The 22,612-nt window shown below is 47.8% G+C and overlaps 1 protein-coding gene across 3 annotated transcripts in view; it reads right to left on the reverse strand.

Annotated features, from left to right (window-relative positions):
- The window catches only part of VRK1 (VRK serine/threonine kinase 1), a 235,210-nt gene that overhangs the window by 74,958 nt on the left and 137,640 nt on the right, over nt 1-22,612 (reverse strand). Inside the window, exon 1 of one of the 3 annotated variants that reach the window (XM_031030676.2) lies at nt 1,124-1,245. The exons of 1 other annotated variant lie outside the window; for it this stretch is intronic. The gene's annotated coding sequence lies outside the window, so the exon portion shown is untranslated. Of the gene's footprint in view, nt 1-687; nt 901-1,123; nt 1,246-22,612 lie in introns of those variants that run through there. One more of the 3 variants, XM_081829982.1, reaches the window with a different exon arrangement.

The following is a 22,612-nucleotide window of genomic DNA, read 5'->3' on the forward strand; positions in this document are numbered from 1 at the left end:
AAAATAGTGACATTTTTTCCCTCTTGTGAATTCAGACTCAAAAGATAGGCAATTTAGGAAGGAAGGAAGGAAGGAAGGGTGGGAGGGAGGGAGGATGGATTAATGAGGCTCGTCAACAGCTCCCTAAAACCGCCACCCCAACAGCAAAACTGGTATTTCCAAGTTGTTCCAAAAAAAAAAGATGGGGGAGGGAAAGGGAAGAGACGATACAAAAAAAACCAAAAATGAGTGACTTGACAAAAAAGAAGTTAGAAAAATGGATGGCCTCAACAGGAACCTAGTGTCTGCCTCTCAGCCCAACGCCTCTGGTGCTGTCCGTCGATTTTAACTACATCACCTAAGAGCTTTGAGACCAGAACCAAAAACTATTTCGGCAGTAGGAAAAACTATGTGTTGCCCTCAGATACAACTGCATCAGTAAAGGGTGCCACCGTGTCAGCCAGGGAGGGAGAGAGAAGGCATACGAAATCCCTTACAGTATAAACGACTCACGGAGCTCTACCGCCTTGCACCATGCCCTCCAGGGCAAGCTCTTACCTGGCCTTACCCGGACAGACAGGTTGGTAAGGGGACAGTCCCCCACCCTAAGGTTCCCGGGCCCGGAACGCTATCCTCAGGGGGGCAGGCTCCCTCTCCCCTCTCAGTTCTCAAGTCAAACGTCACCTCCTCTGGGATGCCCTTCCTCACCCCCATCACTCTGGCCTACGATCGCCTGTCCTGGGTTCAAGGGAGCTTTTCGGGGTCTGCAAACTGTAGCATTTGCTTCTATTCGGTGTTTCCCCTCCCGAATGTGAACTTCATGATGCCAGAGGAACCTCGTCGGTCCTTGCTGGCACCCGGCCCCCGGCCCTGAGACTGGGCCCCGAGTGCCCAGGACGCGAGGCAGGTCTGAGCGCGCGAGAACGAGCAACTAGGCCGGAGGAGGGGGGCGGGGCAGGTGCAGGAAGCCGGGGCCGCTGCTGGGCCTGAGGGGAACCTGCAGGAAGGGACGCCCGCGCGGCGCCGCCCGAGATCACGGCCGCCCGGACGCCCGGCGCCAGCGCCGGCCCAGCCCCCGGCCGCCCCTCCGCGGTCACCACTCGGCGCCCGCGCTCTCGCACCGCGCCGCCCGCGGCCTCCCTACCCCGAGCCGGAGACGCGCCGCCTTCTGCACTGTACGAACTTCCCGCCGCTTTCGCCGACTTGCAACTCCACGGCGGCGTCGGCCCCGTCACACACTGCAATATAGAGCCTTCCGATTGGCTGAGGGCGAGCGGGAGAGGCGGGGCAGCCGCGGAGCGGGGCGGAGCCCGCGCCAGCCCGCACCGCCTCCCCACGCATGCCGGGAGTTGTGGGCCGGCGCTCCCGCTGCATGCTGGGAAATGGAGTCTTTCCCAGGCTCAAAATGATCCGGGTCCCTCCGCCCGCCTGAGCTTCCGGGAAGTGTGGTTTACTGCCTGCGAGTCAGTCTTGATGAGATACTGTACCCTCCAATGTTGTTGGAACCGAAATAAGTATTGCCAGTGTTCGCAGTAGCTTGATTTATCAAATTAAGTGTGTTGGCAAAGGGTTGGATGTAGTAGAAGCCCTATGGTCCCGTGGGCTAAGGGTCTCCTCTGCCTACTTGCGTTCGCGTTTTCCCACCTTCTGCTCCACCACCCTGGAAGGCTCGTCCCCCAGCAGCTTGGTTCAGTGCACTACGGCCTGGGTCTGGAATCGAACAGCCGGCAATGCAAACCCTAAGCTCTTTCACTTTGTAGCTTTGTGACCTAAGGAAAGTTACTTAACTCCTGTGAGTCTTGCTTTCCTGTTTCTGTCAGGATTAAATGAGATGATCTATAGACAGTGCTTTGCACATAGTAGGTGCTCAATAAATAGTAGATAATATTAATATTATTCTACCCAACGATTGTCATACATCTAAATCCTAACTGTGTTTCAAAGCCTACTTCAATGTCTACCTAACCTTCCGTGGCATCTCATCTATTATCTTATGCCATGGTTTCCTTTGTATTTACAATAAATTGTCTAAACCTCCATCAGCCATGCAGCTGTAAGCTTACTGCGGACTGGAACAATGTTCTAGCTCAAAATCACCAAATCCATAGGCAGAAGGATACTAGTGAGAAGGGTCATTGATGAGGATAGGTGTTGTTGGCAAGGTCACCTCCAGTTGGCTGGTCCCTCAGCTGAAGGAGCAGTGGCTCCCTGGCCCTCCCCTCCAGCTTACAGTGACAGCTCCCTCCCTTTGTGCCTCAGATCTGCAGACAAATACCACAACTACTCTGAGCCACAAGCTACTATTCCACTCCTGTGGTTCCCACACCCACACTTTTGTTAATAGTCTCCTTGCAAATAAACCCTCCTCAGATCATCTTATCTCAAATGTGTCATCTGCTTTCTGTTGAGACCCCAAAGGAAACACATGCACAAGGTGAGCACTCAATGAGTATTTGTCAGCAAAGAGGTCTCAAGATTCACACATCTCATGGGTGTGGAATTCCCCAGCAAGACAATGTGTCTAGAATCCATTGAGAAAAAGACACTCTACACATACATACACACACACACACACACACACACACACGTACACACGCGCATGGACTCATGTGCTAAGAAGACTTGGAACAGGACTTATCTTTCACATTGTGACCATGTTCCCCTAACCTCAACATACACATATGGAAGAAATGTCCCTGCTTCCACGCTGGGTTCACAATTGGCTGGCCTTAAAGCACAATTAAGCCAGCAGCAGTGCGTGGAGTATTCCAAGGTGAGAATGGAACATATTTATTCTGGAGCTCGTGGTTATGTCACCCTCAGTTGGATGGCTTACTGTTAAATGCTACTTAAGTGCAGTTAAGTTCCCAGGCAGTTGCTAACACCTCCAACACCACCCACATATGCTGAGAATGTCCTACCAGTGCAGAGCATGGCAGGAGACCAGTCCAAGCTGCCTTCATGGAGAGAGTGTGTCTGAAATGCTGTAGATGGGGAGACACCCCTGGGATACACCCCTGTAGATGGGGATACAACCCTGGGACATCAATGAATTTTGATGAGTTGATAGCTTGGTATCAAGATCAGGGTTGTGCAGAAAGTTGACCAGTGAGAACTTGCTATGGATGGGTTTTAGAACTTAAGAATTGAACTAGAGAGGAAAGGTCCATGAATATAACCCTGTTATCTATGCAAAAACATCTACAGTCCAAACAAATGTTTACTGAGCACTTACTCTCAGCCAGGGTATGAGCTAACCTCTGGGGACTCTGGGGATTCTGATTTAACTAATGTTTAAGGAGCCTCTACCATGGGTTAGACACTGTGCTTTTTCACATACATTATTTCAGTTCTTAAAGGGGGAGAAATATCTCAAAGACTTGAAATTATTCCAGGACCCCTGAATCTACAAAGTACTGTTTTCACTGCCTCTTTATGCACAGCCCCAGTACATTAGGAAACTTCTAATAAAGAGATATTTTCAATGCAGGAATAGAGATTTGTGCACAAGGCTGTCATAGTCAGCTAATGGGATTCCTAGCTAACAGATCATCATAGATAAAGCAGGGTGACCCATAAGTGGGTTCAGCTCAATGAATAAAAATTTTCCAGCTTCCTAGCAAAGGCAGACCAGCCAAAAATCTATGCATGGGATCTGTATTGATTTGCCAGATAGCCAGGCCCCAGACTGCCCTTTTTTATTCCAGGAGCCCGGCCAGCTCTTATAACCCTAGTACAAAGGCACAGAAAGGTAACAATAGAACAGGGCACTTTGACGGAGAGAGAGAATGTTGGTATTGGCTAGCCCATGCTGGAAAAGGTCTGGGAAGTCCAAACAAATATGATAGTCACCAAGAGGCAACATTGCCCTGGCAGGCTGCCCAACAGTCCCTGGTTCTGCTCATGAATCTGTTCCTGAGTCCTGGTCCCTGTTGCTTTCATCCATAGAATAGGAATAATCATCCTGGGCCAACCAGTTCTCTGCCTTCCCCAAGGCTTTGAAAGGGCTTTGATCTACCTGGAATGAAGCTGCTAGGGTGTCATTAGTCAGTATAGGCAACCTAACAACAATCCCAGGAAACATTACCTCCTGGGAGGAAGGAAAAAGAAAAGGAGGGAAGGGTGGAATGTGTATGAGGGTCTTCTGAGTCCCCTGCCCCTGGTTTCAATGCCTCTTTTCATCCCAGATGCCCAGAGCCATTCTTGCCATTTTAGCAAGGACTTTTGAGCATCTACCATATGCCAGGCACAGTGTCCTTAAGAAATTTATAATCCAGTGGGAAAGCCAGCCATGTCTACAAATTCTAGGAGCTGTGAATTTTTATGAGCATGTATTATGTGCTGGGAAAACTACTCCCGGTAACCCTGAGAAGTGAATAATATGATCCCCAGTGTCCAGGTGGGGAGACAAAGCCCCAGAGAAAGGAACTGATTTGTTCAAGGTCAGGGCTGGTGACCAATAGAGCTGTCTGATTCTATAGCCATCCTGATATCAGTTACAGCTGCTGATGTTGGAAAAGGACGTAAGGACTAACTGGTGGCACACAGACTCTGTGCAGTGAGAATGCAGAAAAAAGAGCAAGTTGTTCCTGCCAAGCTTCATAGACAAGGTGACAAACATTGACCTAGTTACTCTACTGAACTAATCTGGTGACTTCCACGATAGTAGAAACAGGTCCTTTTAGATTTAATGACACAATAATTGATGATTACAGATTATTCTGAGGTCAGAAGTGGATGAAGGGGGTTTTAAAGGCCTAGGAAACTGTTTCCTTCTCCTCTTTTTCTTTATCCTGATGATGATGATGATGATGATGGAGGTGACAGTGATGATAACAGCTTCCATTCATTGTTTTAAGCATTTTCCAGGAATTGTGCTAATACTTTCCCAGCCAAATTTCAAGAAATCTTCACAATAGCCCTTGGAGGTTGCTATTACTACCCCTTCCCCCACTGCAGAGATAAGGAAACTAAAGCTCAGAGAAGGTAAGTAACTGGCTCACGGTCACACAGCTAGGAAGTGATGCAGCTGGACTTTAAGCCAAGGTTTCAACCAACGCAGAAGACTGAATGTTTAACCCCTCCCCCTGCAGTGCACCAATCATTCATCATTTCGTGTGTTTCTATCTCCTGAGCCGGTTTTCAAGATGCCATAGTTATTTGTCTTCCCCAAGTTTTGAGAGATTAATGGTACAGGAAAATTTAATGTGTGCACCTCCAAGAACAACTGTGCTGTTTCTCCGTGTGCTGGCTCACCAGCTCTCAGCAGAGGACACCGGTAGATGCACTGCTCTCTTCCTACTCAGTAGGAGTGACAGATAGGTCTACTGACACTCAGCACACATTTCTACCATCTTCTACTGCCCTTTCCTACTGCAGAGGCTGCAAAGGTAAAACCTGCATTTCCCAGACCCCCTAAGTACTTAGGGCTCTAAATGTATATTAGGCTCCACCAGGTGAGACTCCTCAGGAAGATTTGGAGGGCGGAAGTGAGGCATCAACACAGACTTGGAGCCTTGGAAGTTTTTTGCCACCATATTCCAATCCCGTATGTCTTATTCCGTAAGTGTCAGAAGGCAGTGACTCTGGTGGAAGGAGCAGCTTCTTGATCCCTGGGTGACAAGTACAGTTGTTATGTGTAGTAAAGAATTTAACCTTGCCCAAAAAGAGCTCTGACCGTCATCCCGGCTTCTGGGAGGTGATCTCGAAGACCTTGAAATGCCACGCTTGATAGGAGTGTCTCTGGTTGCCTGGGAGCCTTGGGTCACCAGATGGTCCAACAATATGATTTAGGGTGGGACCACGTTGGAAGAACCAACAACACAATTTATGGCAGGTGCTTTGGGTCATGCAGTATCAGTCAAGCTCCAGGGGGTTTAGAGACTGAGATCAGCCATGTGGGCGATCAGTCATGCCTTTGTGGTAGAGCCCCAATAAGAACTCTGGACCCTGAGGCTTGGGTGTCTGGTTGGCAAAACTGACAGTATCATCACATGTTGGTGCTGGAAAGTAATGCTCCCCTAACCCCATGGGGAGAGGACAACTGATGCTCTGCATTTGGAATCCTGGGCTCCGCTCGTTCCCTTGGCAATTTTAATCTGTATCCTACCCATGCATATACCATGACTTTGCTAGAACTCTCACAACTTTATCTAAACTTGCAAATCCCAATGGCAGCCTCCTTTTCCTTCCCCTCTTCGACTGTGGCTTCCCTAACAAGACAATTCTGCAGAGTTCCAGCTAGTTCTGCTAGTCCAGCCCTTCAGCAATTTTATAAAAATCTTGCATTAAATTGCTTTGTGCTTAGAATACCTCAAATGGTTGTTGTGTCCTGTGTTGAACTTCAAGACAGGATAGGAGCTGGCCTTGATAAAGGACATCTCGTATCAATTCTAACATGCAAGCTTTTTACTCTTTAACGTCTCCAAAATCAGGATATGTCTCACAATCAATGCCAATTGTAATTGGTAGTGATTTCATCTTTATCAGAGGCATATAAAATAATGGGGCATGTTATGATTGGTGGATTTGAATAAATTCCAGGATACCGGGTGCTTGCTTCATTAGAACCTCTCTCCAGATCATCTCTCCTGTTCGCTCCACTTCCCACATTGCACACTGGATCTGATACTCTCAAACTCCTGGGGGCATGAGTATTCCTCCTTTCTCCCACTCCACACTTTCTGAAAGTGAAGACAAATGCCCTTAGAGAAAGAGAGAAGCAGTGTGGTAATATGATAGCAGCATGGATTTTGTGAATGAGGCAGACCCAAGTCTGGAAACTCCTTCTGCCTCTTAATTGCTGTGTGACCTTGTAGAAATTACTAACCTCGCTGAGCCTCTTTCCTTGCCTGGAACTGCTCGTAGTTGTTGGGATTAAATGAGATAGTGTATGCAAAATTCTTGCCCCCTCAGCCACTCAGTAAAAGTTGCTTTCCTCCTTCTGTTCATCCCTCTCTTACTTCTCTCCTTCTAAACATCATGAGGTCCACCTCTCACATTGCTCCACCTCCAGGAGCCAGCCACCAGAGGCTGTCATCATTGATTGCCAGTGACTAGCCATAGACTCAGGTCAAATACACATCCATGTTCATATCAGCTACCAGGTTGCAAACTTAGGAAAGGAAGGTGTGCTCTTCCAAGGCAAAAGCAAATTGTTGCTTTTCTTTTCAACCATCCAGTTCCTATTATGTTTTGATTTCAGGGCTGCTCCAAGATTCTGGAACAAAAGACACTATTTGTGAGCATTGTTATGAGACTCAAACGGGCCCTAAGTAAAACAAAAATCGTTTTATCACAAGAGAATTGGAGAGACTTGTTGCCCAATACAGTCACTGCATGGAAAATGCTTTTTTCCCAATTTCCACACATCATCACCATCACCACTACCTTGCTTTAACTAAACTCATAGCCTGTCAATTAATCTACAGGCAAATATTTTTCAATAGTAGTAACTGAAAGATGGGGCGCCTGGGAGGCTCAGTCAATTGAGCAACCAACTCTTGATTTTGGCCCAGGTCATGATCTCAGGGTCCTGGGATCTAGCCCTGTGTTGGGCTCCATGCTCAGTGGGGCGTCGGCTTGAGGAGTCTCTCTCTCCTTCTCCCTCTGCCCCTCCCCCTGCTCACACACACCCACACATGTGTGCTCTCTCTCTAAGATAAAATAAATAATTTTTTTAAAAACATGAAAGATTTTAGCAGTTACCACGTGCCAGGCATGGTCCTAAGTACATTATACCTACATCTCATTTGGTCTTCCCAGGAGCTCTACCATTATTAGGCCATTTTCCAGGCAAGGAAATTGAGTCTTGGAGAACTTGGGCAATTTGCCCAAAGTCCTATAGCTAGTAAGTAGTGGAAGCAGATTAGAACTCAGCTGAACAATGTCACTGATTATGCTCTTCCTCTATGTCAAAGGGAATGTGGGATCCCACAGTGTAGGCTGGCACATGGCCCCTGACCTTCAGGAATCTAGGATCCGGTCATTGAGGTAATGTCAAGGTCAGCTGCAGGAGAAATCTGAGTGAGCCAGAGCTCTTTGAGAAGACAGAGTACAGTGGGCTAGATTTTGTTAATATGAATCACTTTACTCCCCTGTCCTTCCCCCCATTAATCTCTTCTGTGCCCTGTGGTTTCTCCCCGGTTCAGGCAATAAGGACATTCCAGTCCTGTGTGTCAGGGACAGAAAGCCACAAGGAAGAGAGCCAGAGAGCAGAGATGGCAACTGTCAGCTTTTTAATTTTAAAATACACTTTTGAAACTCATGGCAGAAGCAATATAATTCAGAAAAGATTTGTGAGTTTCAAAAGGTTGGGTTTTTAAGTGTCAAAGGTCAAGGTCTCGGGGGTAAGGCCAGAGCATAGGAGAGGTTTCCGCAGACTAACACTGAGGGTGGAAGAAGCAGAGAAGGAAGAGGGAGGCGAAAGGATGAGGTGCCAAGGTGTCCCTGAGAAGGTCCTGTGTGTGTCCTGCCCCTTCTGAAGGCCAACCCCAGACAGTGGGCATGCTAGAACCCCGTGTGGGACACATCTGATGTGCCTCAAGGCATGGGTCCCACCTTGTCTCCAGACCCTGGGCTGCTTGTTGGGCCTCTAGCACTGCTTCCACGGTGCTCTGGACTGAATTGTGTCCCCCACACAAAGTTCATATGTGGAAGTCCTAACCCCCAGTATCTCAGAATATGCCTTTATTTATAGATAGGATCTTTAAGAGGTGATTAAGTTAAAATGGGGTCATATGGGTGGGCCTTGATCCAATATAACTGGTGTCCTTTTTTTTTTTTAAAGATTTTATTTATTTGAGAGAGAGAAAGAGAGCAAGAGCACGGACAAGCTGGGGAAGAGGCAGAGGGAGGGAGAAGCAGACTCCCCGCTGAGCAGGGAGCCCGACGTGGGGCTTGATCCCAGGACTCCAGGATCATGACCCGAGCCGAAGGCAGACACTTAACCCACTGAACCACCCGGGAACCCCAATTGGTCCTTATAAGAAGAGGAGATTAGGACACAGACAAGCACAGAAGGATGACCATGTGAGGGCACAGGGAGAATGGGGCTACCTACAGACCAAGGAATCAGGCCTCAGAAGAAAACGGTCTTACCTTCACTTTGATCTTGAACTTGCAGAGAAAATACATTTCTTCTGTTGAAGTCAGTCTGCGGTGTTTTGTTCTGGCAGCGCAAGCAAATGAATACGCACGGTGACCAAGCCCTCGAGCTGCAGGGCTGGGCAGCCAATCCCACAGCACAGGTCTGCTCCTCCTGCCCGCTCCCGAGGTTCCGGGACCGGCTCCGGGCTCAGCGCTCTGTCTCTACTGGGCCCCAGCAGGTAAGGCAATCCAGCTGTGCACCAGGCCAGGTGCCCCTGCTTCTTCTGTTTTTCTGCTTAGAGGGAAACTTCTATGAGGCCAAAGGTGTGAATGGAGGGAGAGATGGCGCAAATGTGCTTTCAGATGTGAGCTAGATGAATAAATTTCGGGGAAATAGCAGAAGGGCACAGGAATGGAAATGTGGTGTATGTCTGTTAAGGGAGACTTTGAGAGGGTGTTGACCTCTTGAATCCTTACTGTCAACCCTGAAAGGCAGGTCTGATTATCATTACCTTGCACTTGAGAAACAGAATCTTTGACTGTCTTTGGAGCTAGTTAGTGACAGAATGGGGCTTTATACTCAGGACGGTCTGACTCCAGAACCATGATAACTCCACACTGCCCACTAAACCTAGGTAGGTGCACTTTCTTTCTTCTCTTTTTCTGCATAAATGTCTCTGGCTAATGCCTTGAGAGAGATGAATAATCAGCAAGTTGATAAATTATACTCACTTCAAGCAAACAAGCCAATTGTTTTTGCCGCTAGCAGGTGTGGCTTGATTGCAGACCATTAGTGACCATTAATAAAAGAAACTCAGGCTGCAATCCACTGGTATGTTTGCCTTTCCCAGGATTTACATCTCACACCAGGGAGCTGAGCTCAGCCAATATTTTCATAAGCTAACACCTGCAATAGAAGCGTAAAGCCTGATTTAACCGAGGTAACATTTATCTCTGGGAATTAAAATATAAGCCAAAGGATAATTTGTGAACTTGATCATTCTTTCCCCTGGCTGTCATTGGTCTTAGGTTAGCATAGCGATAAGGCCTCAGGTGTTTTAAAAATTTGTCAAGCAGCTTTAAGAGGATTCGGGACATTTGGCATCCATTTGCGGTGCATCTTTTGATGCATCTGCATGCTTAACATTATACATGTACTGTTGAACAAAGGTTTACTGAGCACCTACTATGCCCTAGGCACAGTGTTGGTCTCAGGATGGGGAGGGACAGGACTAGATTGCTATCTCCAAGAGGCCACGCTCTGCTGCGGCAGATGGACACAAAGTGACTGTTACAGGTCAGCAGTGGCTGCATTATGAGAGGAGATTGCTGTTCCTTCCCTCAAGTTCCCACAAGGAAAATTCCATCCCGCATCCCGGGAAAAGCAGTAATAGGAAGGAATTTCAGCCCTCTCCCCCACTGAGTCCTCCCAAATAAGAAGGGACTTGTCAGATGGGTAGACTGTGAGAAGTCACTGAACATGGGCATGGGGCAGGGGGCTCATCCTAAGGTTTAGATCAGGGGCCAAAGTCTCAAGGAAGCTCACAAGTCCACAGGTGAAACCACATTCTTCAGTGAAGCTTTACCAATCATAAAGGTGGCATTCCGCTATTCATCTGTTTGATCCTAAGTCCGTATTTCAACTTATTTCAGAGGAAAGGAGATGGGGTGTTAGTTCATTGGATTCCTGAACTCCAATAGCTGTGACCAGGGGTAAGCAGGAAGAGATGAAGGAGAATAAAAATGAATGAATGAGGAGCAATATCTAACCAAGCAGGGGGAGTGGGCCAATAGGCAAAGCTGGACCCTCGAATGAAGTCTTGAAGGAGGTGTGGACATGAGTCAAGCAGACAGGGCTGGGAAGGACATTCCTGGCATGCGGAAAGACATAAGCAAAGGCATGGGAGTATGAGGCTTGGTGCTTTTGAGAAACTGTAAAAAGCTACCTTTGTCTTTTGATGCTCCATGGACTACACCTTCCTTAACTGTGGCCCTCTTTCTACATCTATGTCTTTGCTCCTTCATCTCCTCTTTGACCCTCTCTCTGACCCCTCCAGTATGCCCTCTGCCTCCTTCATGCCACCAAGGCATTCTCGCAATGGTCGCCAGTGGCCCCATGTTACTAATTATGGTGACCATTGCTCAGGTCACTGGGCCTCCTCACAGCAGCCCCCCCCCCCACCTGCCATTCTCCTCTTCTTGAGGTCTCTTGGCCTCTAGAACACACCTCTGCCCTGGTTTCTGTTTCCTTTTCTGAAAACTTTTTTTCCTGTGCCTTTTGCCAGCACTTCCTCTTTGGCTCCAACTTCTGAGTCTTTAAGGCCCTTTTCTCTGTGTCTCTGTTCAAATCCACACAGATTTCAGAGGGTGCCAATAAAAACTTGGGGGTCATCAGCACATAGTTGGCTTGTTAGAAATGAGGATGGGTTATTTATGAGAATGGAGGAACTAACGTAAGGAGCAAGTATAAACTGAAGAAAGAAGTCAGATAGTTCTGCTGGTAGTTGGGGGGGGGAGCTTATACTATACTAACCTCCCATGGGATGGCAGCCAACTGAAGGGGATTTGATCCTTGAAAGAAGAGGAAGATCCATGTTTATCTGACCTTTCCACTGAGGACACTCCGCAGTCTACACACCACATGGTGACTAGAACTCAAAAGGAAAGTCGCAATCTTACTAGCCCTAGGAGTCAGAGGATGGGATCTGAACTGCTAGAGCAATTGGAAATGGAGAAGGATTGCAGAATGGAGCCACGGGGGCAGCCCTAAGACCCCCATAAAAACACCCCTGAAATCTCTGGCTGATTAATGAATTGCCCCTGCATGAATAAGACTCCAAGAAGCCCAAGGAGGAGACATTTGGCAGGCTGAAAGGGCAGGCAGAGATCTCAGCTGCTGCCCACCACAGGGGAGACTGAGTCAGGAGTTCGAGTTCTATCAAGTTGGCGGAGCTTGACTGACATGTCAGGCTGTCTGTCCACTGAAACCCACAAAAGACCATGACTTGAGAAGAAAGGCTAGCCTCAAGGACTAGAGAACTAAGAAACAGAGACCCCACCATGTCAGTAGCTTGTCCAGACAGGGCTGGGATTCAAACCAAGGGCCCCCGCTCCAGAATCAAGCCCTCAGCCTCAACCACACACTCAACCCTCAACCCAAGCAGCCCACATCCTTCCTCTAAAGCACTCGTCACCAAATTCAATACCTGATGGCATTGCACATGGAGCTATTCATCTCTTGCACTAGACTGAAGCTCGATACAAGCAGAGGGCTTGCATGGTGCCTGACACACCATCCAATAAATATACATTGAATGAATAAATGACTCACCAAAGCTTGCATGTGTATAATGCATTAATATATTTGTTATTAGTGAAGACATATGATTAAAAATGCCTTCCTGCCATATAATTTCACACACCCCCTTATGATCCTGGAGTGAATTAAATCACCAATAATCACTCTGGCTTGTAGCTGGGCTTATTTGTACATATCTGTTACTGACTATTTTTAAGCACGATCAGGAATTTCTAAGTGTAATATGTATGACTCAGTATTTTGATTAATCAGCTCAGTCGGGAAAATTTCCATGGGTAATCAGATTGAACATAAAGATAGGGCATGCTGAGACTGAGTGGGGGTCGGGGGGGGGGAAGAGAAAGACAGAGATCAGAGATAAGAATTTTTTTTTTTTTGTAGTTAGAAAGGCAGTTTGAGTCAATGCTACAGAACTTACGAAGTTCCTATTTTATCATAAACAGGTTGGCAGCTGTTTTGGTTTCTTGTGGTTGCCACATGAATGACCACAAACTGGGTGGCTTAAGAGACATTTATTCTCACACGGTTCTGAAGGCCAGAAGTCCAAAATCAAAGTGTTGGCCGGGTCATGCTCCCTCCGGAGGCTCCAGGGGAGAATTCTTCCTTGCCTCTAGCAGCTCCTGATGCTCCAGGCATTTCTTGGCTTGTGGCTGCATAATCCCAATATCCGCCTCTGTCTTCATGGCCACCTTCTCTCTGTGTCTGCAAAATCTCCCTCTCCTTTCTCTTTTAAGGACACCAGTCATTTGACCTAGGACCACCCTAAATCCAGGACGATCTCATCTTGAAATCTTTACCTTGATTACATCTGCAAAGACCTTACATCCAAACAAGGTCACAATCACAGGTACAGGGGTTGGGACTTGGGCATATCTTTGGGGGGAACACTATTGAACCCATTACAATAGCCATGGCCAATGTTACTGCCATCATTGCCTTTAATGGAATCAAGAGAGGAGCCTGCTCTGACAGTTGCCCACTGACCCCAGGTGCTGTTGGGCATGTCTCCTGCTGCGATGCATCCTCCCCAAATTGGAGCTGCTCTGGCTCATGTACGTCCACTCGGCAAGGTTCCCACTCTCCAGAGAAGGAGCCAGAGGCCAAAGAGGTTAAATCAGCTGCTCAAGGTCACACACATGGAGAAGTCAAGGTTTGACCTTAGATATGTCCTCTTCAAAGCCAGGGAGATGGCCATCCCACACTGCCTGAAACACTCCCATTATTAGAGAGTCACTGTATTCTCTCTTTTTTTTTTAAGATTTTATTTATTTATTTGAGAGAGAGAGAGACAGCAGAGGGGAGGGGGGAGAGAAGCACAGGGAGAGGGAGAAGCAGACTCCCCACTGAGCAGGTAGCCTGACTCAGGACTTAATTGCCGGACCCTGAGATCATGACCTGAGCCGAAGGCAGACCCTTAACCGAAAGCCACCCAGGTGCCCCGAGAGTCACCTTATTCTTTATATATCTTTGCTAAAATGCAAACACTTCCTGAGAGAGGTTACCCAAGGCTTCGTAGAACCCCAGGTTGTAGAGATGTGTATTAGACCATCTTTTTAAGAACACAAGCGATCCCTGGGGTATGCATGTGGGGAGAGAGACAATAAGGAGGGTAAATTTGCAAATTGAGAAACTGATGTGTAGAGAGGTTAAGTGACTTGACTAAGAGTACTCAGCAAATCAGCAGCATAACCAAACACCACACCCGGGAGTCCTGATTCTGCACAGCCATTTTGGCTGTGCCAAAGGGTTGCTGTTGGTGGAGGCAAGTGGAAATAGAGAAGTCCTCGCCAGACTCTGCCAAGAGGCTCCCTGGGGCCAACCCTTCCCAGGAGGCCTCCCTCCCTGCATAGTTCAGAGAGAAGTAAAAAGCAGGGAGCTGAGGGTTAGAGACCCACGTCTTAATGGAAGGCCTGCTACAAACAACTCAAGTGACTTCGAGCAAGTCACATCTCCCCTCAGTCTCCTCAACTTGAAGCAAAAAGGTTGAATTTAATCATCTCAAAATTGCCTCTGGCGCGAGGCTTCTAGAGCTTGTGCAAGGCTCAGGGCCAACTAGAGCTGCTTCAAACCCCCAGTGGATGTCTGGTGTTGGCTCTGCCCATTAGCCTTTCTCCCTTCCACTAAGAGCGGCCTCTCTCTAGTCCAAGGGGGAGCCTCCCTCTGTAACTTTTACTTTACTGTTGGGAGGGACTGACCCCATTCCTGCTTCTGCCCTTGAGTGGGCCTGTGACCCAGATCTGGCCCCTCAGGGCAGTTTGCACCCAGAAAACGGGGACTGGTTCGGGGACAGGAGTGTGATTCCATCTGAACCAGTGAGATCCAATCCCAGGGCTTTTATTGAAAATACTGGGAGAAAGAAGTTCTCCTTCTGCTGGTGTTGCCATGGTGTGAGAATGTGAGCATGGAGCGAAGGGAGGGTAGCCCCAGCTTGCGCATCTGAGGAGCTGAGATGTCAAGAGAGGGAGGAAAACCAAGTCCTGGGAAGCCTGTTGGAGCATCAGGATGCACTCTTGCCTGAACCCACAACACTTCCGAGGTTCGTGGTTACAAGAGCTGCTTAGTCCCCGCGTGGTGTCTGAAGCCACTTTAAGTTGTCATTGCAACTAAGTGTCCTGATTGATACAAAAGCCTTCATTTTAAGGATGAGGAATGGAGACTGGGAGTGGAAAGTGGCTTTTCCTTATAATCTGACAGCAGGAAGCACCTCAGGACCCATCAAGTCCAATTCCACTCTTTACAGATAAAGAAACTGGTATCCGGAATGAGACGTGTCTTGTTATGTGTATACAACACACACACACACACACACACTACTGTGTGAGTCGTCTTACTACAATGCTGAGAAACTCTGTTTATCATCAAACATTTCATATATCCTATTACACGTGAGAGAATTATTATCTAGCCCAGTGCCATGAAATGCTTTTTCCCCATAATGGAATTTTACTCTGGAAGTGTATTTTGGTGTTAAAAGGCTCCACTTTATAATGTCAATGGTTCAATCTGTGATCTAAAAGGCACTTAAACGCTTTGAACAAGAGGCATAAAGAGCTTTTATTGCAAAAGCCTTGCTGGATCCACCAATTTTGCCATTGATCCTTTTCCCCAGAAGACTGCTCTGGAAGCAGCCCTTGCGGTAGCAAATCCCATGGTGGGGCTGGACCTCCAGCTAGTGAGTGAGACACACTTCCCATGCGCCCATTTGCAGATATTGAAGGCATTCTGGCTGGACCGTAATGAGTTTCTTCAGGCACATGGCTCAAGCAAAAACATCCAGCCATGCAGAATGCCCATGGTCCTAGTTCTCAGTCCCCTTTACCCCCAGTGTGTGTGTTTGCTGGGTCGCTTCTTCTACAAAATAAGTTCAGTAGTACCAGCTCCCAGCATCCTTGTGAGGGGTCAGTTGATTACAGTTGCTAAGAAGCCTGATACATATAGGTGCTCTGTGAATGTGGGGTCCCCGTCCCTGGTGGATGTGATTCTTCAATAGCTGAGGGATTCAGGGTCCCCCTAAGAGCAGTGATGTAGTGGAAAGAACCCCACACTTGGAGCCCAGAGACCACCAATCTCTCAGCTTTACCCTGGGCAGGCCATTCACTTCTCTAAGCCCTCACTTCCTTGTTGTAAAGGGACAGCTGAATATGTCACAGAACTGTCATGGTCACTCATGTTGTACATGGATGATGATGGCTACTTCCAACCCTGATTCCATGAGACCTTTCAACTCAGTCACCTGCCATGGAAAAGAGGAATATGATTAGCACCTCTTGGTCACTGATCCACCCTTTGCCCATAGCTGAGCACCAGAGATGTTTGGCTCACTCCCTGGTTGTCAGGGGCTAAAGGCAGGGGTATCCCCTGAAAGGAGCTGTGGGCAGAGCAGCGGCGAGAAGTCGGAGCAATTGAACAGCATTTCCCAGAGAACGTAGCATGGACCAGTGGCCCTACCAGAGTTCCAGGGTGAAATAAGTTTGGGAAGCATGGCATTCTGTACTTTCTGTGAGATCGCCAATGCACATCAGCATATTTAGCTTTTATAGTCAAAGGGAAAAAATTAATTTTGTTTAGTTTGGGGCTTCCCGAATTCTACCACAGAACATCTGTCACCAGTCCGTAGCACTCATGGAAGGCAGAGCACACCTGGGGAGCAAGGCTCCAAGATTCCAGAAGCGGAAATGGAATCTTTCAGCGATTTCTTAGTTGTGATATTCCTGCCAATACTTTGTACGCTTTCATTCAGGTATTCCAATATGAAGCCGTTCCTTGGGCCACACCATCCATCCATTCCCAAAGCATTCTTTCATGCATGTATTCCATATTCACAGAGCATGCTCTGCTTCCCCTATCTCTCCTAGGCAAAGAGAACACCCTCCAAAATACAGCTCCTGGCTGCAAGGAACTCATTGTCTAAAAGGGAAGAACAGATAATTATATGCAAAGTGACAAGGCCCATAAGATAAATGTGCACCTTGTGGGGTGGGACGGGGCGGGATGGATGTCAGGAAAGCCTTGTTTGAAAGATGAGTTGCTCCGCAAAGAAACAGTCAGAGGAGGCAGGAATACTGCAGAGACAGCACGTGCAAAGGCCCAGGAGGAAGATAAAGAGATTTCTGGAATTACACGTAAAAAAATTAGGATGGAGAACAGAGGCTGAGGGGAAAGGAGTAGAAAAGTAAGGAGGGGGCAGGCCATGAAGAATTTACTGAGCGTGTGTGCCAAGGAGCATGGGAATCCTTCAGAGAAACTGAAGAGCTAAACAGATAGCTCACAAACATATGTGAGGGAGTGTGCTCGTGTGAGCATGTGTGAACACGTGTGGGGAGGGGGCAGGAAGACGACATGGTTAGATCTGTGATTAAGAATGATAGTTCTGAGACCCCATGGAGAAGGGCTTGGGGAGACACTGGAAGCATTGGACAACAGCTAATAGGCAGGGTGTGCTTGGAAGGTTAAAGATGGCTGCAAATTCTGTCAATCCTCTGAGAGGTGGGGTGTATTTCCCCTCCTCCTGAATCAGGACTGTTCTTAGTGATTTGCTGGCCAAAAGAACATGGAAGAAGAGACAGTGTGTGAATTCTAAGTCTAGGTCATAAGAACCCTTGGCATTTCCACCCAGCCTTCTTGGAATACTGAGTAATACTCAGTCTGGAGGGAGACCAGCTGTCCAAATCCCCTAGGACCACCATGCTGTAAGGAAGCCCAAGTTGGCCACTTGGGGGAGCTGTGTATTGACAGCATGATGCCCAGCCACCCCAGCTGCTCTAGTCACCCCAGCCCAGTCATCAGACATGTGAGGACAGATGCCATCTTGGATAATCCAGCCCAAGTAAACACAATGTGAGGAACCAAAGGAGCCCAGCCAACAGCCAGGACCAAGGCCAAGCACTGCAGCCCCAGTCGAGCTGCTCAGCTATCTGCAGTTGCTCAAGTCATCTGGGCTGAGGCCAAGGCACTGTGGAGCAGAGACCAGCTGTCCTGCATGCCTCTCTGCCCCAATTTCTAACCCACAAAATTGTGCATGTGATTAAATGGCTATTGTCTTACGCCACTAAGTTTTGGGGTGGTTTGTTACACAGCAAGAGCTAAACAGAACACTGGACAAGCTCAGAGCATCAGATCTGGTAAAAAAATATATATATATCCTGTGAACAGATAGGAAGTAGTGCACACATGTGCATGCACACACACACGCAAACATACGTGCTCACACTTCTCAGACACACCTCCTATGTCTAGCTCATTCCCACTCTGACCTCCACTCTAGCATGAGTCTCCCTGTGGCCACAGTTCTGAAGGTGTATGCATGGTGGCCCATTTGACAAGGAGCAGAGTGTAAACATAGAGAGTATTATTAGTAGGTGGGTTTCATTGATAAGAATTTAATGCAATTCCAGGCCAGCAAGAACACCATGTCAGTCGGCATTTTGTTCCCACGGCAAGATCATCTATGCGGCAATTTCTTATGTTCCTGGGTCAAATCCAAGACCTCAGTGCAAAGCCAGCAAAAATCTCCCTTCAAGGAAGGCATTTGGGGGAATTTCAAGCCATTCATCTCCTCCCAAGGCTCAAAGTCGGCCTAGAATAGCCAAAGGCAAAGCTCAGCTTCACCCTGGCTTTCTGTACTGGAAATGTAGGGGCTGAGAGAGTCCTTGGGTGGGTGTTGGGGTCACTCTGCGGGAGGGAGAAATATAGTCCCAGAGGACCCTGCAGAGAGCATCCTCACCAGGCCACACCTGGAGAGGCCCTGGCCCGGCTCTGTGATCAAGAGACCTGCGCTCAGGTTCTGGTTCTGAACCTAAGGGTCTCTGTAACATGACAGCTATTTATCCATCTCGGGGAGTATTGTGGGAACACAATGAAGAGGGAAACTTGCAAATTGTCTGTTATATCCGGGAGAAGGAGTCTTGAGATCAACTTCCTCAAGGGTTGTTATGGGTGGAATGCGTCTTCCCAAAATTCATGTTAAAGTCCTAACTCCCAGTATCTAGAAAGTGGCCTTTATTAGAAATAGGGTCATTATAGAGGAAATTTGTTATGTTAAGATCAGGTCATACTGGAGCAGGGTGGGCCCCTAATCCAATGTGACTGGTGTCCTTATAGAAAGCAGAAGTATGGGGGGCACCTGGGTGGCTCAGTCAGTTAAGTATCTGACTCCTGATCTCAGCTCAGGTCTTGATCTCAGGATCGTGAGTTCAAGCCCCACATTGGGTGTGGAGCCTATTTACTTAAAATAAATAAGTAAAATAATAATAATATAATAATAATAAAGAAAGCAGAAATATGCACGTGCAGGTGCACATGGAGAATGCCATGCAAAGAGAGGAGTTAAGCTGCCACAAGCCAAGGAACTACTAGAAGCTGGGACAGAGGCCCAGAACACATTCTTCCCTAGAGCCTTCAGAGGGAGCATGACCCCGCAGACACCTTGACCTCAGATTCCCAGCCTCCAGAAGCATGAGAATAAGGTTCCTTTGTTGTACACCACCCAGTGTAGTATTTTGTTATGGCAGCCAGAGGAAACTCATACGAGGAGTCATTCGTTTAACAAACTTGCGTTTCTCAAGCTTCTTCTATGTCTCAGGCCTCATACACAGAGATGACCAAGACACACTCCTTCCCTGCACTCAAGGGCCTTCCAAAGAGAAAAACACATCCCAAAGCCACACGCAAGTTCAAAACCACGGCAGGTGCAAAAGTGGCGGAGAAGAGGCACCTCCCCCAGCCCAGGGGGTCGGAGAAGGCCCTGCAAGGAAGTGGCGTAGTAGATGTGGGGAACCCCTCAGGTTGTGAAGGACAGGTTCCCCATTTGATAAGGCCCACTGTTATGTTTCACCTGGAGGATTCTGGCACTTCACTCATGCTCTTCTATCTCAAGATAAAAGCCCAAGTGGCAAGGTGTGTCCAAGACAAGACTCCTTTTTCTTCACAGGGGTTCTTGTTAGCAGAAGAGGGGCTGGAGGCATGGAGAAGGTCGCGGAGGCCTCCGAGTGACCTCACGATTCCATATGAACTCCCTGGGGCAGGGAAGACTTGTAGCGCATGGACTCTAAACCCAACAGGGTCCACATCAGAGCCTGGCACCTGGTAGGTTCTCTGAAGCTGTTTATTGAGCTGAAATGAGAGCAGAACTGAACTCAAGCCCAGCCCATTCCTGGGGTCATCAGGCTCCAAGGGGCCTAGGAGTGTTTGCACAGCTCACATAGCCCACTGTGACCACCTGCTCCTTCCATCTGGCTGTGGACCTATTCATCAAGTCCACACATCCGTGGCCAATGTGATGGGCGAGAAGAGGGAGGGAGAGGGTGCATCATACAAAATGGCAGCCAGATGGGCCTCTGACCCACCCAGTAAGTACCTTTCCCAAGGATTTTCAACTGAAGAGATGAGGAAAGACATAGACAGATGGACTCCAAGAGAGCCTGAGACAGAAAGGGAGACCCAGAGAAAGAGAGAGAGATGGAGAGAGAATTTGAATGGTCTTTGTCCCTGGTTCTAGTCCTTTCCTGAGGCTGTCCAAGTTTCCTGACAGAGACAGGAGCTAAGGAGTCCTTTTGTCCCTGCCTCCAATCCCATTGGCTCTTCTGAGGAAGAATACTGAGTATGTCTACCGCCAGGTGCCTCGGTGGGTTATTTCCCGACGACACAATGAAAAACAAGAGAAATCTTGGCAAACTTTAAAGAAAATACAGTTAATTGCCACTGACATTCTCCCTTTAGTTACACAAGCAAGCCCTGGCTTTAATCACATGCATTATTGTAATCAGCCTGCCAATCACATTTTGAAATATTTCATTTTTGACATAATTACAGTAGAATACCCACAACCCATCAATAACATGGATCAAGCAAGATTGATATTGTGTTTCCAAATGGGACCTGACAAAGCCATCACGGCTTTTGTTCGGAGGAAGAAAGGTAGGACGGATAGCATCTCCCTCTCCCGTGAAGACTGGGTTTAGCGAGACTGTCTAGCACGTCACTCACAAGAGGCTGGAAAACCCCACTCGTCGGAACTGTAATTGGGAATTTTCAATTATTCAAGCCTCATCTATGTTATTCTTATTGAGTAACAAATTCAAAATGAATGCTCTAACCTGGGGCCTTTGTGCATAGACATTATTGTGAAACGGAGGCCTATTATGAATTGATCTTTTATGTTAATTTACCTCATTTTCCTTATTAGTTCCTTGCTGTATGTCAGTTTATTCATGTATAATACTCTCAAAAGTAAAATCCGTGCCTGAGAACTTGTAAAATTTGGACTTCTGACTTTTCCAGGTGGGTTGGCCATGACCCCCTCCTCTCCCTCACCCACACCCCTGTGTGTTCATGTCAAGATAGAGCTTGGTCTTTGGTCCCCGACAGATCCTCAAAGTGTTCAAAGAGTGGCTTTGTTTTTTTCGTAGAGTTCTGTTCTTTCAGGAAAACCCCCTTTATCCACCTACTTGAACAGCTGAAGTTGACAGGGGAAGGAGGAAGCTCAGATCTGAGGAGAACGGTCCTTACTCAAAGCTTTCTTCTAGAAGCATCCTTATTTAGGAGATAACATTGGGTGTGTTTCATCAATAGAAGGGGCCATAAAACAGCTCAAAAGCCAATCCCGGGGGTCCAGGACAGAGGCTCAGATGGGTCAGCAGTGCGAGTCCCAGGCGACCATACCTCAAATAGCTTTGCACGGCATTGAACGCCCACCCTGGGAAGCACACTGTCAGCCATCCCAGGGCACCTGCAGGCCTCCCTGGTGCTGACACCTTGATCTCAGAGTTATAGCCTCCAGAACTGTGAGGCCGTCATTTCTGTGGCTTAAGCCGCCAGCATATGGTACTTTGTTATGGCAGCCCTACCAGAGAGATACACCCATAAGGCAAGTCACTGAATGGACCAGAAACTTCATTCCCTGCTGCCCCTCCATTCCTGGTTATTCAAGGCCCACCTGCTTTGAAGCTGGAGGATGTTGTCTTATACCATTTAATGCAGGCACCTGAGTGTGCCTTCTGTGGCCTCCTTCCCCAAGCTGTGACCATTTTAATAGTAACCTTGGGTCTAAGTGTCTTATGTAATGGCATATGTATATGGTGGTCTTATGTCATATGACCTAGGGAAAATAAAGAAGAAAGGGAGGGTGGGAGGGAGGAGAAAGAAGGGGAGGAAGGAAGGAAGGGAGGGAGGGAGGAGGGGAAAGAGGGAGGAAGGGAGGAGTTAGCTCCGTAGGTCAGATGTCACACATGGTGTGGCTGGGCTCTCTGCTCAGGGTCTTGCATGGCTGAAATGATGGTTTTGGCCTGCTGCCTTCTCCTCTGGAGCTCAGGTCCTCTTCCAAGCTATTCCTGTTATTGGCAGAATTCAGTTCCTTGTGGTTGTAAGTCCAAGACCCCCATTTCCTTATTGTCTATGGACTGGGGTTCACATCAGTTCATTGCAGCCACTCTCTAGTCCTCACCTGGGGTCCCGTCCATTCTCAAATCAGCAACAGCAAATCAAATCCTTCTTGTACCTCAAATCTGTCTTCTGCCACTGGCCTGAGAAAATATCTGTTTTTAAAGAGCTCATGTGATTAAGTTAGACCCACCCTTATAACCTTCCACTGTCATGGAAGGTGACATAATCATGGGACTGATAGCTCACCATATTGGCGGGGTTCACCCACACTCCAGAGGGAGCACACAGGGCAAGGGTCATTAGCGGCCATTCTTAGACTTCTGTCTACTTCTTAGGAAACTATCCACA

The sequence above is a fragment of the Leptonychotes weddellii genome, chromosome 9 (genome assembly GCF_054177405.1).
Source record: "Leptonychotes weddellii isolate Sample4059 chromosome 9, ASM5417740v2, whole genome shotgun sequence".
Taxonomy (NCBI): Eukaryota; Metazoa; Chordata; class Mammalia; order Carnivora; family Phocidae; genus Leptonychotes; species Leptonychotes weddellii.